Source organism: Lissotriton helveticus, chromosome 3_2, assembly GCF_964261635.1.
Source record: "Lissotriton helveticus chromosome 3_2, aLisHel1.1, whole genome shotgun sequence".
In the NCBI taxonomy this organism is placed as follows: Eukaryota; Metazoa; Chordata; class Amphibia; order Caudata; family Salamandridae; genus Lissotriton; species Lissotriton helveticus.
The window spans coordinates 253,869,868-253,892,299 of record NC_136062.1 but is presented as its reverse complement, the minus strand read 5'-3'; positions in this window follow the sequence as shown (position 1 = coordinate 253,892,299).

The window sequence follows — 22,432 nt, the reverse complement described above, 5'->3', positions numbered from 1 at the left end:
GTAGCCTTAAGGCTAGAGCGGTCGACCTCGAAGCTGGGGTACCAGGTTCAAATCTCAGCAACGATACTCAACTTCTTGTGATTCTGGGCAAATCCCTTAATCTCCCCGTGCCTAACAAAAATGAACGTGTCCTTCTGTAACGAAACTGGTGCTCATGTAAAGAGCTCTAATACCCGATGTCTCGGGTCTAGGTTGTGAGATATATAAAAACTTAAAAAAAAATATTAATCTTTTCCAGTTCCGTCGCTGGAAATAGGAGCTGGGAGATTGGCCGGTAGTTTATGAGTTTGCTGGAGTCAGCTGAGGTTTTTTGAGTAGTGTTCTAACTTCAGTGTGTTTCAAGGCATCGGAAAACTTTGCAGTGGTGATGAGTAGGGTGGTGAGTTTGTTGTCGATCTTTTGGTTTACGAGCTTGAAGATGTGGTGAGAGCATGGGTCTGTGGGAGCTCCTGAGTGGATTGATTTCATGGTGTAGGTGGTGTGCTGGGTGGAGAGGATGATCTGCAGTTGGCAGGAAGAGAGCACTATGTGCTTTTAAAATACCCCTCACACACTATGAATGCCATAGTGTCATGCTTCATCATAGGGGTCTTCCCGTCCCTCTACGGGGCGGGGCGTGCTACGAACTACGCGTGAGCACTTTAGATTAATGACGATAGGCTATGTGTAGTGTAATGACAGTGATAAGTGATAGGGGTGTAGGGACCTATGTACGTGAATGTTGTGAAGAAAAGTAAAAATTAAAAATTTCCTGGCTAGTTGAAAAAATTAATTTTAATGGTTTCGCTGGCTGGAAAAATTAAAAAGGGGTAGATAAGCAGAACAAAACGTATTGTCTACTTGGTCGACATGACATGTTTTGTAGGCAGACCCCTCCTGCCTACCCCTCAGGACCTCTGTTAGTCCCTACTAAAAATACTCAATTCTTGAATATATGTTGTATGCCTGTAGTCCTAAAACCTGGTAGCAAAAATCCGCTGCCTGGTTTATTCCTCGGGGCTTGAGTGGGCCCAAATGAGGTATGAAAAAGCAACAATATGACCTTTTGTGGTCCACTTTATTAATAGTTGCGTGCCCCATGAGCTTGCGTCTTAGGGTTTTGGTCTGCGGGGAGCGTGTTTTGAGAAGGGCGCATGTGAGTTGGTGTTTTTATTCAGGTGGTGTCTGTGGTGTGTTTGGGGTGGGGCTAGTCAGGATTTGGGATGGTGTTTGTGCAGTTGATGGTGAAGTGGCAGTGGGTGCAGGTGAAAGGTCCTACTGTGGTGCTTTGGTTGGCGCTGTGGCAGTGTTCGTTGTAGTGTCCGGGGTAGAGGGTGTAGAGTTTAGCGATGGTGTATCTTCAGGGGTGAGAGGGCCAGGGGTTGTGTCGCTGAGTGCGGTTCAGGTGCGACATCTCAGCACGAGGCGGGCGGTGGCATTCTGGACCATCTGTAGTCTATGCAGAACTGCTTTACTGGAGCCTGCATATAGACTATTACAGTAGTCCAGACGTGATGTAATAAGAGCCACCGCCACCGTCTTTCTGGCTGTCAACGGGAGAAGGTCGAAGAATCTTCTGAGGCCTTTGATTAAGCTAAAGCAGGACCCTGCCACAGCACCTGCTTGTTGCCTAAACGACAGGGCTTCGTCAAACCTAATCCCGAGGTTGCGGGCCGTAGTGATGGTGTTTGGAGGGACTTCTGCATCCTGTGGCCACCATACTTTGGGGGGAAAAAGGTTTTGTTGTCCGAAAGGTAAAATCTCGGTCTTGCCCGAGTTACATTTAAGATGGTGATTTCTCATCCAGTCGAATGTGGCGGTAAGACAATCTCTCAGATTTTCCTCTGCCTTTGTTGTGTTGCTGTCTAGCACGAGGATAAGCTGAGTATCATCAGCATAAGATATAGTGCTGATGTGGAAGGATGTAATAAGCTCTATCAGGGGGGTCATGTACAGATTAAATGGTACTGGGCTCACACTAGAGCCCTGTGGTACCCCTGCTTTTATTGCTTTCTCCTCTGAGCGTTAATTCCCTAGCACCATGACTTGCTTCCTATGGCTGAGAAAGTTTTCCAGCCATTCAAGGGCAATTCCTGCTATTCCTGATTCTGCTAGGCAGCCAATTAATACGGGGTGTGAGACCATATCAAAGGCCGCCGATAAATCTAGCAGCACCAGAACAGCCTTTTTTCCTTGGTCCATGGCAGTCTTCAGGGTCTCCACAGTGTACAGTAGTGCTGACTCCGTGGAGTGTTTAGCCCTGAACCCCGCCTGGTTGGGATGCAGGATGTCATTTTCCTCTAGATACTTAGTCAGTTGCTTATTCACTGCTGCTTCCGTAAGTTTAAGGAGAATTGGGAGCAGCGATATGGGACGGAGGTTTGAAAGCATGGTGGGATCTGCTAGGGGTTTCTTTTGCAGAGGTTTGACCGCAGCTAATTTCCAGTCAGGTAGAATGACGGCAGTGGCCAAGGATGAATTTATGATGGCATTTATGCTCGGGTTTACTGTGTCCACTAAAGCATGTAGCAGCAAGGGAGGGCAGGGATCAAATGGGGAATCGGATTTGCTGGATAGAATGGCCTGGCGGGTTTCTTCCAGACTAACCTGAGTGAATTTGGTAAACTGGGTTTTCTTAATGTCAAATCTTATGGACTCTACAAGGGGGAGAACTGGTGGATCTGGGAAGTCTTTAGTGAGGTCAGATATTTTCTGTTCAAGTAGTTAGCAATTGAATTACATAATGGAAGCGAAGGGGGGATCTCTTGTCTAAGGATCTTAGGATTCATGAAGTCGTTAACGATTTTAAAGATTTCTTTTTGTTTGTTATCGGAAGAGTTAATGGCTTCTAAAAAGTAGTTTTTTTTTGGCACTTTTAATCATTGCATGGTACTGTCTTCTAGAAGTTTTATAGATGATGAGTTCTTTGTTTCCGTATTCACGACGCCATTTCCTTTCCATGAGTCTAACCTCCTTTTGTTTTCCTTTTAGGGGGAGGGAAAACCAGGGAGCGGACCTTTTATTCTGCTTTTTGCTCACTTTGTTAGAAACCTCTGGCCCCCAGAATCTTGTGACCCATTTACAGAAGCTGTTATAATCGGTCTCCGTGTTTCCAGTCAGAAGAGGTTTACTATCCTCGGCGAGTTGGGAGTATCCCTAATCTTTTTCCAGTCTTTCTTTGTGTAGACTTCAGGTTTCATATGGTCCGTTTTAACCCCTTTCTTTTCTACAATCAGTTTAAAGGGGACCAGCGAATGGTCAGTCCAGGTCTGGATGCGGGGGGAATCACTATCATAGATTTAGTATTGGTACAGATACAGTCTAAGATATGGCCCGCTTTATGGGTGGGTTCTTCAGTCAGTATTGTGAGTCCCAAGACACTAGTTAGATCCCTCAGCCATACTGTGTTAGGGTCTTCTGCCTCATCAAGGTGGAGATTTAGGTCGCCTAATAAAGTAAAATTAGCAAATTTGAGAGTGAGGTTGCTGAGTGCATCCCCAAGACTTTCCAGGAAGTCGTTCTGCGATCCTGGTGGGCGATAAAGTAAAGCTCCTGAAAAGGTAGTCTCCTCATTTATCTGGATGCAGAAGCCCATGCTTTCTGCCCCCTTAATGTCCGAGAGTTCAAACATGGTGCATTTAATAGAATCTCGGTAAATGATGGCGAGACCACCCCCTCTCTGTTCCTGTCTATCCACCCTCTGAATAAGATAGCCTTGAAGAACTGTTAGGGTGATTACCGGGTTACACCAGGCTTTAAGCCATGTTTCTGTCACGAAAAGCATATCAAGGTGGGTCTCCGTGATTAAGTCGTGAATATGCGCCCCATTCTTGCACACAGATCTGGCATTGATCAGTCCTCCCTGAAGAAGGATGTGTTTTCCCGTGTTAGGTGGCCACGGCTCTGGGGTGAGATAAGTTCTACATTTGCAACAGCAGATTGGTCCTAGCCAGTTATCAACATTTATAAATTTGTGACAGTGTTTAGTCTGGTAATTTAGGGAGAGAATCTCTTCCCTGGTAAGAGTCAATATTAGATTATCGCATGGCGGTGGGCGTGTCCTAAAAAAGGGGCGTGGCCGTGGTTCGCGCCGGTAATGGCGGAAATGAGTTTTGTTATTTGCGTTCCCGCGGCAGCGCTAATATCCGCTGCGCGGGTGATGAGAGGAGCGTGAGTGTGGGTAAGGAAGTCTCAGCTTTTAAAATTACACACAAGTAAAGTGACACTCAAATATTAAAAATGCGGCAAACAAGCTCCCGGCTTCCGCCTCAGGAGACACAAAGATCCTAAGTGTCGCTCGTATTCAGCGTCACTTAAGTAGAGAAGTGGCGGTGGGCGTGTCCTAAAAAAGGGGCGTGGCCGTGGTTCGCGCCGGTAATGGCGGAAATGAGTTTTGTTATATGCGTTCCCGCGGCAGCGCTAATATCCACTGCGCGGGTGATGAGAGGAGCGTGAGTGTGGGTAAGGAAGTCTCAGCTTTTAAAATTACACACAAGTAAAGTGACACTCAAATATTAAAAATGCGGCAAACAAGCTCCCGGCTTCCGCCTCTGGAGACACAAAGATCCTAAGTGTCTAGGGCTTCCCACATGTCATTCTTGGCGTTGTGTTCCTTTGAGAATTTGCCGGTGATGTTGTCTGCGCCTCTAAGGAAGGTGACCCAGTTCATCCAATTTTTGAATGTTGCCTTGGCCGTATTTTTCCAGTTTGTTAGTATGATTTTCACTGCCGCTGTTAATAGGATGTCCACTAGGTCTCTTTCCTCCTTATTCTCTAGACAGTCTGACATGAAACCTGTGGCGAGACTAACGAAGCTTATTGGTATGTTTTTCCCCATGATATCGTTGATGAAGTTGTTCACTTTCTTCCAGAAGTTTTTAACCTTGTGGCACTCGAAAATGAGGTGTTCTAGGCTGCCGTTCTCTTTATCGCAGTTCCAGCATGTTCCTGTGTCTCTTATACCTGCTTTGTGGAGACTTACCGGGGTCCAGTAGGCTCTGTGAAGGAGCCAAAATTTCGTTTGCGCCAATTGTGGCGTGACTTTATTGGTTGTGGCTGATTTCCACAGTTTGCTTTTTTCTTCCTCACTAAGTTGTCTTGATGTCGGTGCTTCCCATGCGCTTATCACTTTCTTGTTCAGTGTTGATGTGTTTGGGCTCAGTAATCTGTAGATTTGTGCTGTTTGGTGGCCTATGGCGTTAAGGTTGTTGGTGGTGTTTTGCTTAGATTTGCCTTTGTAGTGGCCGTTTTGATTTTCAGGAATGTGTATAGTTCTATGTCAGGGAGGCTGTATACCTGTTTCAGATTCTGGAAGGTGATCGGGGAGTTTTTTGTTTCCAGCTGGGTTGGCGTGGTGATCCCTCTCTCCATCCATGTTCCGTTGTGACGCCCTAATGAAAGTAGACAAACTTATGGGACAGAGGATCAAGGGGACAAACTGGGAATCGATCTGGCTCAACACAAAAATAGGGCACCTTTAAAAACCCTTGAACACATCTCTGCATAAAAGAACTTGGCACCGGGTCACTGAATTTAAGTTTAATCAGGCGTTGGTTAAATCTCAGCCCTTATTATCGGGAAACATTGATGAGAACATTATCTTCTATCAGAGCTGGACAGCATCAGCTTTGAAGGATATTGCTCTATTTAAAAAGGTCAAATGGCCCCATTGTGGCATTTCGGCCCCCTGGTTCATTGACAAGTTAATAACAAGCATTTAAAATGAAATAGGTCTCGCAACTGCAAGTTTTGGAGCTATTGGCATTAAAGCGCTTTACATGAGCACCAGTTACATTACACAAGGACACATTGATTTTTGTAAGCACAGGGAAATTGAGTGCTTTGCCCAGATTCACACAGGATGTTGAGCCAACGCCAAGACTCAAGCAAGGTTCCCCAGTTCTAAGTCAGCCATTACGCCACACCCTTTGGCTTCATAAGTGTTTGGGGAAATTACAAAAAAGTAGAAGTAATATACAGCTCTCGCTCGGATGGTTGGGGAAAGGTGCCTATGTGGCTGTGCTGCTGCCTTCCAGGCCCAGCGGTCATGATTTATTTATCTCATCCTAGGGCATGAGGTCTCTGGCACTGCAGTAATAAAGCAAACAACATGATGTTTTTTCACTGCAGATTAGTTCAAATAACGCGGGCATTGGTTAAATTACACGGGAATGTTGTAATTCGCAAAATGGAGAAAAGGTGGTGGTTTCTGGTTATTGCGGACTCCTTCAGGAACTGCAGAACCCGCGGGGTTGCACTTCCAGGGACTGTCTACCATTTGCAGTTCCCTGCTGTTAACACCCCCCTCCTCCGGCGATTTATCCTGCTGAATGAATCCATTGGCGAGACAAGATGAAATCTGTTAGCTTTCTTCCGGTTGTATGCTAGTCACATACACTGCCAGGGACGGAATCTCCTTTAAATATGTTATAACTTAATAAAGAACTTCCTTTCTTGACTTTATGTGAAGGACTAAAACTAATGCCCACGAGGAATTAACTGGCAAGCGGGTGATGGCGGCGCGGGGGGACAGCTTTCTCTCCTTGTGAGAGATAAAGGGGGTTGTTAATTGCCGGATGATAAGCTGGATCACGTACTAGCGGCTTGAAGTCAAATCAAAGTCAGAAGATTGAAAGAGCGCCTCTGCTGTTGTTGTTTCCTCTCTCTCCACATGTGAGCGCTGCTCTGCTGCCTGTGGATGCACAGAAGCGAAGGCTGCACCTGCTGTTGGGGTGCTGCGGGGGTGCAGTGAGGCGATAGGGGGGAACAGAGGTTGGGGGGAGTGTGGCAGAGGGAACGTCGGTGAGGGAAGGGGGCAGGCAGATTACTAGCGGAAAGGGGCAGTGTTACTGTTACCAAGGAGAGTGTGACAGGGGCCAGCGTGGAAAGGGGTGACAGGTGGAAAGGAAAGTGTGACAAGACTTTTGGACAAGGAGCGCCGTAGCGGAGAAGAAAAAGAGTGATGGAGAAAGATAAGAAACTGAGAAAGAAAAGGAGAGAGAGAGATAAAGAGGGGAGAGCAGAAGGTAGTGGGAGTGTGACAAAGGCGAGAGAGAGAGAAAGTAAGAGAGAGAGCCCGTGGCAGAGGAGAAGGAGACAGAGGGTATCGGAAACAAATGAGGATGCATGAGACAGGTGGGGAGGAGAGAGTGTGAGCATCATTGAAACGAATGGTAATGACAGCTTTAGGTGCCGATTAGAATGTCTAGACCTGGAAATCTGAAATCAAAAAGATACTCCCCAGTGCAAGCTGAACATGAGTTGACCGCAAAAGTGAAAGCGGCCCGTGTGCAAATCGTTCGGCTAATTAATTAAATAAATAAACAGGCCGAGACAGGAGGGCACACGCACGGCCCCGTGTTGCCCCCTGGAGACCCCCTCGCATGGCGCTGCCTCACTGCTGCTGCAGCAGGGAGGAGGAACAGGCTTTTGGACAGAGAGCGCCTTAGTGGAGAAGAAAAAGAGTGATGGAGAAAGATAAGAAACTGAGAAGGAAAAGGAGAGAGAGAGATTAAGAGGGGAGGGCAGAAGGTAGTGGGAGTGTGACAAAGGCGGGAGAGTGAGAAAGTAAGAGAGAGAGCCCGTGACAGAGGAGAAGGAGACAGAGGGTATCGGAAACAAATGAGGATGCATGAGACAGGTGGGGAGGAGAGAGTGTGACCATCATTGAAACAAATGGTAATGACAGCTTTAGATGCCGATTAGAATGTCTAGACCAGGAAATCTGAAATCAAAAAGATACTCCCCAGTGCAAGCTGAACATGAGATGACCGCAAAAGTGAAAGCGGCCCGTGTGCAAATCGTTCGGCAAATTAATTAAATAAATAAACAGGCCGAGACAGGAGGGCACACGCACGGTCCCGTGTCCCCCGGGAGTCCCCCTCGCATGGCGCTGCCTCACTGCTGCTGCAGCAGGGAGGAGGAACAGTAACGTCAGCGTAAAGGCAGCGTGATTGTAATAGATGCCCAATCAGAGAGCCGGACTGGCGCGTGCAAGGCAGCGTGACAAAACTTCTGATAAGAAACTTCGTCACAACAGCCGTAATGCAGACGAGCCAGTCTGAGTGGGCTGGCTAAAAAAGCAAAAAGGAGGCACCCTGAAAACCTTATTTTCCAATGACTGCCCATCTTTTAACATAAACGGTTACGCAAGCCAATGGGAATAGAGGCCGGGGCTTCAAGCCCTTTCAGAAAGTACTCATATTCAACAAATCTCACTGAGCGAGCTGCGCATGTGCGCAACAACACTAGGCGAGACCTAAAAAAGAAACGACTCTGTCGTCAACTTGAAAGGAAATAGAAATTCTTGTAGAGTTTGGTCGATCAAAGTACTCTACCACGAAGATCTATATTAAAAAGATAAAACAGGCCAAAATAAATTTTTACAGATTTAAGATTGAATTTGCAAAAAAATCAAAATACAAAGCTGCCACTAATCAGAGTTGAGACCACTCTCACAATCTGGCCACCTTTTTTCCTTTTGTTTAACTGTGATATTTATAAGACTTTAATTTCACCCATTGTTAATTGCCAACCCAAGTCTTCTTACAATGGCCAATCTGAGCTACTGTCCTCTAATTTATCTCAACAGACTCCTTCTAGCTTGAATACGCTGCTACAGGATACGTCTGAGCTTATCATTACTGCCAAATCAGGAACCCCTCTAGACCCTTGTCCTCCAGCTATTCTGGTTGTGTGGATTTTAAACAATATTCTTAACACCTCTATTTCCAACGTGACTATTTCTGCTGATTGGAAGCAAACTCAGGTTATTCCACTCTTAAAAAGCCTGATTCAGACCCTTCAATCTTTGATAATTACTGTCCTACTTCAATGCTTCCAGCCTCAGTTAAGATGCTAGAAAGACAGATCAACCAGAAATTGTGTCAGTACTTAAGGTGCAGTAACATCATTCATCCTTCTCTATTCCGTGCAGGTCACAGCCCCGAATCCACCCTTCTTACGGTATCTAATCATGTAAAATCGATTTTGGATGATGGTGGAACTGTTGCCCTTATTTTTCTTGATCTGTCGGCAGTATTCAACACCATTGCCCATTTGACTTTGATTCACAGATTCCAGGAGATTGGGGTCCAGGGACTACTGCTGGAATGCCAACGTCCTTGCTAACAGGACCCACACTATTTGGCGTTCTTCCTTCTCCTCCGAACCCATGACTCTGGCCATGGAGTACCACAGGGGTCTGCTTTGAGCCCAACACTAATATTTATATAATCCTTCTGGCAGTCCTGATCAAAAGCGTTGTCTCTAGCGTATTTTCCTGTGCCAATTATACACAGATCATCCTAATACTTGCAAACAATATTCACACAGATTTAGAAGCTCCTGGTGTCAGTTTCCAGGCTGGATGAACGAGAACGGCTGGAAGCTGAACTCAAAACAACAACCGAGATGCCAATACTGATGAACAATTTAAATCACCTTGATTAACCATTGCTTTGTTGAGAGAGGGAGGATTGGCCTCCCTGATTTATTCCTCTACTTTCAGGCAGCCCAACTGCGCCTTCTTGTGGAGCGGAGCAGATGGGAGTCCGAAAAGCATTGGCTTTTTCAAGATCAGGCGGTGGCGGACCGTCTGCTTCAGGAGATTCCCTTCCTTCGCAGGCAGCACAGACCCCCCCCCCAATTTATATGCCTCGCATATCACCAGGGTTCCCATGGAAGTCTGGGACCGCATCAATGCCAAACATGAGCTTACCACCTTCCTGTCCCCACTCACACCCTTAATGGATAACCCTAACTTCACCCCGGGAATGGATTCAGTGGCCTACGCGAGATGGAGGCCAGCTGGGTGTTGGTTCCTCTTCCACTTGTATGCTGAGGAGGATGTCATATCCTTTCCTCTTTTCTGACAGGAGTATGGACTGCCGGAATCGGAGAGACTTCGATACCTACAGGTGTGTCCGTTCTACGGCTGATAGGCGGATGCTACCATACGAGCACTGGTTGATCACATGCACATCGGACAAAAAACTCATCTCAGACTTATACAAGATGTTACAAACTAAGTACACTCATGTTTATAGCGCAGGGAAGCCGCGCTGGGAGAGAAAACTGGGGAGGGTGCTCAGCCATAAGGAATGGGAGGGCGTGTTTCATAGAGCACGACACTCTGCGTATCACATGGGCCTTACAGACACATTCACTAAGGTTGCAACCTACTGGTACTACACTCCTGAGTGGCTGCATGCGATGGATCATTCTAGAGAGGCGATGTGCTGGCGAGGTTGTGGCCAGATAGGCACACTGGTACACTTGCTTTGGGATTGCGTCCATTTTCAAGGGTACTGGAAACAAATTCTGGACAAGGTCGATGCACACTTTGATACAGAGATCCTGCGCTTTCCCTCATACGTACTGTTAGGATTGCCAAACCCAGTCACTTATCCACTTATTCTACCTGTTATGGTCAATTTGTTCGAATTTAAAGTTCTGGCGTTCGGCCATTAAGAACTTGGCGGAACGTTTTGGCCTACTTTCAGGGTATAAACTTAGGCCTAGATGTATCAAGCCTTTTGCGATTCGTTAAGGCCGAAATTCGCAGAATTTCGGCCTTAATGAATCGCAAACGGACATTTTGCATCTTTTGAGATGTATGAGAAATTAGCAAAATAAGGAATCGCAAAACAATTGCGATTCCTTATTTTGCTTAAGCATTTAAGGAATCGCAATTTTGCGATTCCTTAAATGCCATGTATGAAGCTTTTTCAAATTGCGAATTCTGGTTAAGAAATCGCAAATTAACACGAACTTGAGGTTGGTGTTAATTTGCAAATACCTTTCAAAATTCACAATTTAGCAATTTTGAAGGTGGCATGTGACACACATACATGCCCATAGGGCATGTATGTGCGCCATATGCACACACATGTAAGTTTCAGGGGTGCAGCAGGGTGTCCATGAGACACCCCTGCACCCTTGAAATAATTCTCAAATTGTGATTAGCAAATTGCGAATTCGCAATTTGAGAATTATTTCGCAATCATTCCTATGGGCCTCCTGGCCCATAGGAATGAATGGGAAATTATTCCTTATTTGCGAATTCGCAACTTGCGAATTCGCAAATAAAGAATAATAAGGAATCGCAAAAAAATAGCGATTTTAAACATACATCTCATTTTGCGATTTCTAAATAGCGATTCGGTAAAAATCGCTATTAAGAAATCGCAAATAGGAACGATGATACATCTAGGCCTTAATGTTCAGAAAACTCAGGTTATCCAATCGTCTACTATGGGTCCTTCGGATGCACCAGTTGTCCAAAGCACAACTTATTTGGGGGTCAAAATTACGGCTGCGGTAGAGCACCTACCTGAAATGAACATTCTACCTATTATAGATACAGTTAATTCCACTCTGCGTAGGTTGGATACCTTACATCTGTCTTTATTTGGTAGGAGGAATGTATTAAAAATGTTGATTTTGCTAACATTTTTGTATATTTTTAGGACCATCCCTTTGGAATTTGCTCAGTCTAGTCTTAGTAGAGCAGAAAGATGTTGTAACAGGTTTTTGTGGAGTTACCGCCTTCCACGCAGGGCTGCTAAATGGATGCACTTGCCATTGGGCAGGGGCGGGCGGGCGGTCAGTCCCTAATTTGCTGTTGTATAATTGGGCTGCTCTACTTCAACATCTAGCTCAGCCACTCTTTGATCTGAGAGCCTCACTCCCACCATCATGTAGTCCTATTTTTGAGATTGGCTTAGGGGAGGAGGCTAAGGGGATTCTTTTGTCGGATTTAGAACCCAGTTATTACAAAAAAAAACTAAGTTTAAGGTTATTTTAGCAATACATTCAGTCTGGAGGAAGGTGCGTTGGAAATGGCTAATTCCCAATATTAACTTTTACACACCTTTGGCTGCTGCTAAGCTACTACCCTCTATTTTCCAAGATTTGGTTACAATCAGGTGGAAATCCCATGGTATTTTTACTTTGGGGGACCTAGTTTATGAGGGCAATATAGCTTCTTTTTTATTTCTAAAAGATACGTTTGGTTTGGACACAAATTAATTCTTTAAATACCTACAGATACGCAGCTATATAGACAAACTTCTTCACAATTCCCCTACCGCGCTTGTTAAAAACACACTCATGGATTTGATCCTGAGGAAGGCTCGAATCGGGGCCCTTTATCAAAACCTATTATCGAGCCTTTCCGATGATCTTTCCTCTCAGAATATAAAATTAGACGTTAAATTCAGCAAGGTCGGTATAGATATTACCTTGGCACTGGACCTTTCTAACTCGGTTTTAATCTCTGGGAGCTTACACTCCCAAAGCTATATGGCCCTGTTTGATCTGTACTATACTCCCGCCAAAATATCTAAATGGGGAGGTAGTGGGGTTCAGGGCTGTCCAAGATGTGGCCTACCGGCAGCCAATGATGTACACATGTTCTTTTCTTGTGTCAAATTAGACGTATTCCTTCAAGATGTCCAAGCATTTATTAACAGTTCTCTAAAGATCCCGGTGGTACTCTCCTCCGAGTTAGTAATAACGGGCTCCGAAATTGAAATTGATAGATCATCCCACAAATCCGCCATTCTGTGCATTGCAATGTCGTTAATCCGATTGTGCATAACTTCTGAATGAATTAATCCGGTTCCCCCTACCTTTGTGAATTGGAGAGCAAGGATTCTAGCTCTCCATAATTTGGAATCCGCTGTGTTTTTAAGAGGCGGTAGGAGGAGGCGTGAGAGGGGCTTGAAAATATGGGCGCCATTTAGGAATTGGCTGAGCAATTAAATCTATGTGTGCCTGACCTACAGTTTTCTTTTTCAAACTACAGGACACATTATTTTCCGTTATGTATAATTTACCTGACCTATGCCTCTGTCTTTCTTTTCATACTTTCTATTGTAAATGGATTATGTATTCTCTTTTCAGTTTTATTTCCACTCATGATTTCCACTGTTTAATGATACTTAGCCTTTTGCATTTCACTTTTTATATTTTTTCTAAGTTTAATATTTTTAAATGTTTACTCTGCAATAAGTTTGTTCGATGAGTGGTTTGCGCATTATTTCTTGGAATGTTAAGGGGATTCGTAACCCAATTAAAAGCAACGTATTTTATCCCACCTTGCCAAATTGAAATGCCAGGTAGCGTTATTGCAAGAAACGCATCTCAAAGAACAGGATTTGTCTTCTTTAAGTAAACTATGGGTTGGAGATGTTTCCTTTTCCCCAGCAGTCATTAACAAAAATGGTGTTGTAATATTATTTCATAAATAATTAACAGTTTGAGCAAAACGAGGTCAAAGATATCAATGGTAGATGGCTTTTACCAAATATTAAAGTTAATGATACTCCATTCTTTATTACGTATATGGTCCCAATGGTATTGATTTAGTATTTTGGAATTACTTTTCTGCTCTTTCTTCTCATGCCTCTGAAACCCTGATTTTGGGTGGTGATTGCAATCAACTTATGGACCCTTTTTTAGATTGTAAATCCCTAAAAAAATATATCCCTAATACTATGCAGAAGATTTTTCACAAAATGGTCACAGCTAGAGGGTTGGTGGATGTGTGAAGAATGTCCCATCCTGATGTCCTGGAATTTTCCTTTTTTTCTCCAGTTCATAGATCCCAATCCCGAATTGACTACAATTTTCTCACCCAATCATCTCTTCAATTTATGACGAATGCTGAGATTGGCTCTATTCTCATCTCTGATCACGCCCCTATCATATTAGATATGGAGTATCCCTCACATCCACCTACCTCACGCAGAGGGCATTTTAATAATGCCCTTTTGTTGGACACTCAATTTGTTGAACAATTCACACAGTTTATGCAGGAGTTTTTTAATAATAATCTTTCCTCTGTCTCACAATTCCACCTTATCTGGGATGCTTTTAAACCTACGGCTAGAGGATTTATAATAGACTTTGTCTCCCGGAAAAAAAAGAAGTCACTTACAGCGGCTACACTAATTTTAAAACAAATTAAAGCCCTAGAGCATGCTTACTTTACCACGAACTGTCTGAATATTTTATCTAATCTCTTAAGGCTAAAATGCAATATAACAAACAATCCTGGGATAATGCCTGCAACAATCTTCTTAAATTCAATGCAAAAATGTACGGTGGCCGGAACAAAGCTGGCAAATCCCTGGCCAATTACCTCAAAATTAAAAAACAAAAATCCAAGATCGTTGCCATTACAGATAGCAAAGGAGTTCAACATATTACAGATACTAAAATCCTCAAATGTTTTACCGAATACTATACCTCTCTCTACACTCCGGAATTAATTCCTACTACTGATCAAATTGATTCTTTCTTTCAAACCATTCCTAAATCCTCTGATAATCACGTGAACCTCACATCTCTTGATAGTCCTACATTAGAACACGAATCATGAATTCTATTATTCAGCTCCCCAAGGACAAAACACCCGGTCCAGATGGTTTTACTGTACATTTTTATCTTTATTTCAAACAATTCTTAGTTCCTCAGTTGTTAACCCTCATAAATCATTTCTTAGCCTCCGGTGCTTCTCAGGGTTCCTTTACTCAAGGGATGCTGTGTCCGATTCCTGAAAAAGATCCCTCTTTGTGCAAAAACTACAGACCCATTTCCTTAATTAATACGGACTGTAAGATTTTTGCCAAACTATTAGCCCTTTGTATTAATTTTATAATCCCGGGCCTAACTAATATATATCAATCAGGGTTTGTTAAAGGACGGTCCATTACAGATGATTCTCGGACTCTTCTCAATATCATTCATTTAGCCTCCAAGATGAACTCACCGATTGCTACAATTGCATTGGATGCTGAAAAAGCATTCCACAGGGTAAATTGTGATTAAATCTTTGGAGCTTTGAAATGGCACGGCTTCAGACGTCCCATTCTCAGACACATCCAGCTCCTATAGTCCGCACCCTCTACTTCCATTTGGGTTAACGGTTGTCAATCCAAATACTTTCACTTCACAGAGGAACCAGACAAGGATGCCCCTTATCCCCTCCTTTATTTATTCTCACCCTAGAACCTTTTTTTGAAAAAATTCATAGCTCCCCACACTACACAGGTTTTCAATTTAAACACACAGATATTAACCTTACTGCTTATGCGGATGACGTTTTATTGTACCTCTCTAACCCCAATGCCTCTTTGCCTACATGTTTCTCCTTGCTAAAGGAATATTCTCTAGTCTCTGGTTATAAACTTAATCTTGACAAATCTGAGGTGATGCCACTGAACAAACATTGCTTATCTCATGTTTTTCAAGATACAGGGTTTAAGTGGAACCCCAAGAGCATTAAATGCTTAGGCATAGTGGCCCGTGTCTTCAACTTCCGAGACCGAGATGTCATCCTCCAAACAGCGCGTGCGGGACCACCTTTGCGAATAGACTATGCACACATCATGATCTTTCCAGATTTCACCGTGAAGGTGCAGGCCCGACGACGCAGCTTCCTTGAAGTGAAGAAGGCACTCCGGGCACAATCCATCAAGTACGCTATGTTATTCCCCGCAAAACTCCGCGTTGCGGCGGAGGGTAAGACCTGGTTTTTCGAATCTCCTGCTGATGTCTGGGACTGGCTCGAGGGATGGAGACAATCGAACTCCGCTCATCACCAGCACAGGGGGTCCTCTGATGGCTCCAACGAAGAGGCGCCACCGGAAAGTCAAGACCTGTTCGCGGACAATGTGCAGGAAGAGTAACGCCGAACAACTCAAATTGGATTGAACAGTGCAGCCGCTCCTCTACGCGCTGCTATGCTCTCCACTTTGGCGGTCTGACTCCGCTATCAGACAGACGGTATGAATCAGACCATCTTCCTCAGAATCTCACTGGCCTGAAGAACAATCCACTTCCTACCTCATCCACGTTCTGACTTCTATGTATCCTTTATGGTTTTTCCTCCACTGGGTCCCCATACCCGTTGTTGTTGCTTGACCTAGTCATATCGCTGTTGAACTCCTCCTGCTTGTGAGGGGGTCACCCTCTCGGAGCCCACAATGAGGGAGGGCGCTTGGCCCTGGGGGTCGTTCCGCAGGTGCTGTGGAGTACTGGTCGGTGAGCCTGCAGTCTTCGGAACTGGTTCTATATATATTGCTTCCCCCTATCAAGTGGTTTGCTGAATGCTCAATGATAGACTGAGCGGCGCTCTCTGGTGTGGTACCTCCGCTCACACTAGTCACCATGAGACCCCGGGCACAGGCCAGCTCCCGTCTAAATCTTATCAATGACTTCTACCATGTGAATGCTTTTGTTTATGGTAGTTGTTTACTTGCACTAGATAACTTCATCCTACTATTGGCCGATGAGGGCACCCTTGGCTCTCCACACTCCTCTCTAATGTTCGGGGGGGCGACAGGCACTCTGCCTAGTTCGGGAGTGGATAGTTCTAAGTCCGCGGGCAGGGACGCAGGGTGGGGGGTTGTTGGGGGGTAACAGCAGGGGGGAGGGACTGGGAGGGATGGGAAATGTTGCGAAGTTGAAGTCGAGACTCCTATGGTCTCTGTTCTTGTTCTTGCTTATTCATTGCAGAGGATTCTGGATCGTAGAGCGCGACGCGCCGCGACCCCACATGCTACTACCGGCGAGTTTTCGCAGTTGGACTCGCTTCTATGCTACCTTACACCATCACGGTCTACCTATTACTCACACTTCGGCCCTGCTGGGCCCCTAACAGACTCTAGGGTGACCCACTCCCCTGGAACTCCTGTCTCTGGTCGATATCCTATCCACCACACACTGTTCATCCGTGCACATTCTCACTTGTTTAGACCGCCATGATGCCCTCATCTATAACGTCCCTGACCATTATGACGTGGAACGTTAATGGTCTTGGCAATAAGATAAAAAGGGGGGTGGTAATGCAATATCTTAAACGCTGCTCTCCAGACCTGGTCCACCTTCAGAAGACGCATCTCATGGGTAATGCATGCCATGCGCTGAACCGAGGCGGCTATAAATTGCTTGTGCATGCCGGTTTCACCTCCGGATCTAGGGGCACCGGTATTCTGGTGCGTAAGAGTGTGGCGCTGACATGCACAAAAACGCGGGCTGATCCCCTCGGTCGGTATGCAGCGATAGAGGCCACCTGGGAAGGCAAACCACTGAATATTGTTTCAGTCTACATCCCTTCAGCTCTAGGTATGGCTGCACTCCAGGCCGTACAACACCTAATGCTCGATCTTCCACAGGGACCCCTGCTCATTGGGGGGGATTTCAATATGACAATGAACGATGCCGTAGACAGACACCCCCACCGTCCCTCACACAAGTCCTGTTCAGACCTATCTAACTTTGCACACTTGATGGGGCTCGAGGACCTTTGGCGCCGCTCTCACCCTCACACGTCCTACTATACGCACTACTCCAACAATCACAATAGCAGCTCTCGTATAGACTATTTATTCTCACCCACTACTGATTTACAATTCTTCCGCCATCCGGAGGGGCTCCCCAGAGGGATCTCCGACCACTCCCCCCTCACGATACAATTAACACATCACCGTCCGAGGGTGCGCGGTCCCATTATAATCGCGCCCTGGCTCTTAAAAATCCCTGACATACACGATAGCCTGCTTGCACACACCGAGTACTACTTCGCCGAAAATGTGGGGTCTGTACCTTCGGCCACAACAATATGGCAGGCATACAAAGCAGTAATCAAAGGTTCAGCGCTAGCCCTTAAGAACGGTTACCTCCGTAAACAAAATGAACAATTGTTACATATAGAAGCAGACTTGCTTAACCTGGAATCCCTCCACAACGCGCACCCCACAGACGAGATATCGGCCCACCTGCAAGCGAAACAAATAGAGTATAGGGCACTGGCCCTTGAAAAAGCGCAAGCCAAACTCCTCAAAACCCGCCAACGGGTGTATGAGCTGGGGGACAGAGCGGGTTAGATGATTGCCTGGCTTGAGAAACGAGAGCAAGGCTCCCGTTGGATCCCGGAATTAACCCTTCCAGACCGCTCTATTGTCACAGACCCGAGCGATATAGCAGAGGCTTTGCCACCCACTTGGAGGGGATCTATACCGCCAGAGCCCACTATGGTGAGGAGGAATCCAAATTACTCTTAGCCGAAATGAGTCTCCCCACTCTCTCTGAGTCCGAGATGCAGGAGCTCGCGGGTGACCTCACAACGGAGGAAGTTCGAAGTGCCTTATTCTCTGTTAACTCCGGCAAGGCAATGGGCCCCAATGGCGTCCCTATTGAGTTCCTGAAGGGCATGGCGAGCGAGATCCTTCCGCATCTCAAAGCGATGTTCGAGGACAGCTGCGACGTAGGCTGTTTGCCGCAAGACCAGCGATTGGCCTCGATCGTGGTTATCCGTAAGCCTAATAAGCCAGCTGCTGACTGCAGCTCTCACCGACCTATCTCTCTCATTAACGCTGAAGTAAAGGTCCTTGCCACGCTCCTAGCCACTAGACTCATGACCGTTCTCCCCGCCCTGATACACGAAGATCAGTCGGGCTTCCTCCCAGGTCGCAACACTGCGCTCAATCTCCACCGTGTCCATAATGTCATGAGTAGGATACCACACCTCCGGGAAGATGCAGTTATCCTTTCCCTAGACGCTACACTTGCCTTCGATTCTATCGAATGGTCCTACCTCTTTGAAGTACTCCCTCGTTTTGGTTTTGGCCCTAAATTTATACGGTGGGTTCGGCTACTCTACACCGATCTCTGGGGGCAGGTCTATGTAAACGGTCATACATCCAGGCGCTTTCCCCTTCACAGAGGTACAAGGCAGGGGTGCCCGCTGTCCCCTTTGTTGTTCACCCTCACTCTGGAACTCCTAGCTCATTGGATTAGAACCAATAATTCTATCCGAGGCCTCCGATGGAGTGCTGACATAGTCGATAAGATTTCGCTATACGCAGACTACATCCTAGTATACCTCTCCTCCCACAGGTCCTCCCTTAACAGTCTGCTGCACGTGATTACTAACTTTGGCAAATACTCGGGCTTCTCCATTAACTGGTTGAAATCAGTACTATATGTTCTTCATGGTCCCCCCCCTCTCCCGAGAGGCTACTCAGTCGAAATTGCCCAAGATGGTTTTAAATATTTGGGGATTTTTGTCACCCCGGACCCCCACCTGTTCCATGACCGCAACCTTAAAGGCCCACTCCAGAAACTCCATACAGACGTCTCATATTGGAGGTCGCTTCCTCTTTCTCTCCTCGGCAGAGCCGCCCTATTTAAAATGCTTGCGCTCCCTCGGTTCCTCTATGCTCTACAAAACTGTCCGTTTCCGATACCAGACTCCTACTTTAATTTGATCGAAGGCGACCTTCGCCTCCTTCTGTGGGATGGTGGCTCCCCCCGCATTGCCCTCATCTCTCTTACGCAAGGATGGTATGACGGGGGTATCGCCCTCCCTAACATCCGTCTCTACTATTGGGCAACCCAATTGGTCGCCACCAATTCATGGATCTACAGCACACCTACAAACCCTGCCTTCCACCTGGAGAAATACCAGACAAGCTGTGGCGGTTACCTCGAAGCTCTATACGGCAAACACTCCCGTACTCGTTATATAGGCCCAATGTCCCACACGCTATCCATATGGCACCGCGCAAACAAGCGGCTCGGGTGGGCTAACACCTTCACGCTATCCACCCCACTCTGGATCTCGTACAGACTAGGCACCCTTTGTCATTATAGTGGCTTTGATAAATGGGACACAATAGGCATATCCACTATTGGCGACTTACTCCACAAGGGCACACTACTGACATTCAAAGACCTCCAAAACACATACAACCTGGCGACTTCTGAGACCTTCCGCTACCTCCAAATTAAACACGCCATACTCACCAACATCCCAGACCTCGCCTCCCTTCCACAGTCCTCACCCCTCGAGGATAGACTCTGGTCCGAACCCCTTCAAGCTAAGGCGATTTCTTGCACATACCGTAAATTGTGCAACAACATGCCAAATTCTTTTCACCTCCTCCGGGCCAAGTGGCAGACTGACATTGGCAATATGGAGGATGCGGAATGGCAGTCAGCATTAATGTCCCCGCGAGAGTCAGCCATTAATCATAGATTTCGCTTGATACAATTGAAAATACTACACAGGACTTACATGTCGGGTCCCCTCTTAGCCAAAATAGGCCGACGTCCATCTGACCTTTGCCTCCGTCAATGTGGCTCTACGGGCACTTTCTATCATATCCTGTGGGAATGCCCGGCAATCCAAGACCTTTGGAACCGCGCTGCCCTGAAAATGACTGATGCCCTCGGGAAACCGGTCCCTCTGTCTCCCAAATGCGCGCTTCTTACTATATGGTACCCCACAGACCTAACAGCGATAGAACAGCGCTGGGTGAACCTCAGCTTCCTTCTCATAAAGCGTGAGATAGCCATGAAGTGGGGTTCACCACGCAAGCCACTCCTGATTCGGTGGGTGGCTGCAATGGATGTGTGCATGTTGTCAGAAAAATCAGTTTACAAAACTAGGGGTTGTCCCGGAGTCTGGGATAAGAAGTGGGGGCGATGGAATACCTATAGGGGCGACTTATGTACCTCCCCGACGACAGATATGGCTATGACCAGGCAGGTCATCCCTCGGTGAGTGTGGAAATGGTTGCTACCGTGCCGTGCGTGCTCTGTGGCGATGAATGCTGACTGCAATATACATGTTTCCTCTGTTTTGATTTGTTATGTGTGTTTACAATGAAAATACCATAGACCTCTGGACTATCCTATACACGGTTTTGACTATTCTGTGCACACCTAGCTACCACGCCGTCGAACCTCCGGGTTGTCGGCTGAATGGCTGTGTTGCTCAGGGAATCTTACTAAGTGCCTGTATGTACCGCAGCCGGCCCTCGGGGTTGTAGGCTCTATGCTGTGTCACTTTGAACTGTGCAATAAAGGTCTTGGGAAAAAAGAAAAAAAAATGCTTAGGCATCCTTTACACCAATAGTATAAAAGAAACTATTAAAATTAATCTTACTGACATACTGAAAAAACTATCTGCTCTCCTAGATAGTTGGTCTCCACTATTCTTGTCCTGGTAGGGTAGACTTGCTACAATTAAAATGATGCTACTCCCGATCATCAATTTTTCTCTTTCTATGCTTCCCCATCACTTTCCCACTCTCCTTTTTTAATACCATCAATCGCTCCCACACTGATTTTTATGGAATAACTGTAAAACTAGGATCTCACTCACTCGACTTCAGCAACCCAAGGAACTCAGAGGGATTAATTTTCCTTACATTAGGCGCTATCATTTTGCATTTACCCTGAAACAAGTTTGGACTTTATCTGACTCCTCACATACACCTTTAACGGCCTGGAGTTCTTTGGAACAATCCAAATACGCACCATTCTCCCTTGCTGTGGCCACCCGACTATCCCAGCCCCCTAGACGTTTCTCATCGCCCACACTCAGCAGCAGTTGCTACCTCTTTGTTTAAAGCTCACTCCTCTCATTCCAATAACTTTATGCTTACCCCTGTCTGGTATAACAAACACTTAAAGGGTTGGAAAGAATGGACTGATAAAGGCATTATCGTATTGGATCACTTGATGATCAATGGGTCTCTTATGGATTTTACGGTGATCCAAGATAAATATGATATATCTCCTTTACATGCTCTCCAGTATCCTCACCTTAGATCATCTATCATTCACTTCCAATACCAAAACTCTTCATTAGCTTCTTACAATCAGACATCCACCCTCTCACTAGATTTTTCAACTCTGCTCAAAGCCTCTCATATATATAAGATATTATCTCATCCCTCTGTTCCTAGAGCCAAATCCAGTATTGAACTCCTTTGGGAACAAGATCTGGCACATGAATTCTCACTTCAAACCTGAGGCTCCATTTGGACAAAAATTCATACCTCTTCACGATCTGCGAGCACTACGCAGACTCTTTACTATTTTTATAATAGGCTCTTCCTTACCCCCACAGACCTCCAAAAGTTCAGATTAATGGATGATTCGCAATGCTGGTCTTGTTCCCATGGTAATAGTGACTTAACGCCATATGTTTTTTTCTGCCCTTTGGTCAAGAATTTTTGGTTACTTATTTGGAAGAAGTTGAATGACATTTTATCTACTAGTGTTCCCTTTGATATTGTACACGTTTTTCTGGGCAGTTCCTCTTCCACATGGAGTGCCCAAGGAAGTGTGGGTAAATTTATCGATTTGTTTATAGCTATTACTTTTCAGATTATCACCTCCAATTGGAAGGATACTACCAAAATCTCGTATCAAGCTTGGTGGAACCTGTTGTCATCATCACAGACTAGATCATGCATATGCCACCTCCACATGCCTACTGATCAAAAAGGACTTGCTTTGGTTACCACTTACCACATTTCTTTCCAGGTTACGAGTGTGATTAATCTTGTATGTATTTTGCCATGACCCTTTTTGACAACTTTTTTTTCTCTTTTGCTAATACTTTCTTTTTCTTTCTTATCGTTATCTCTAC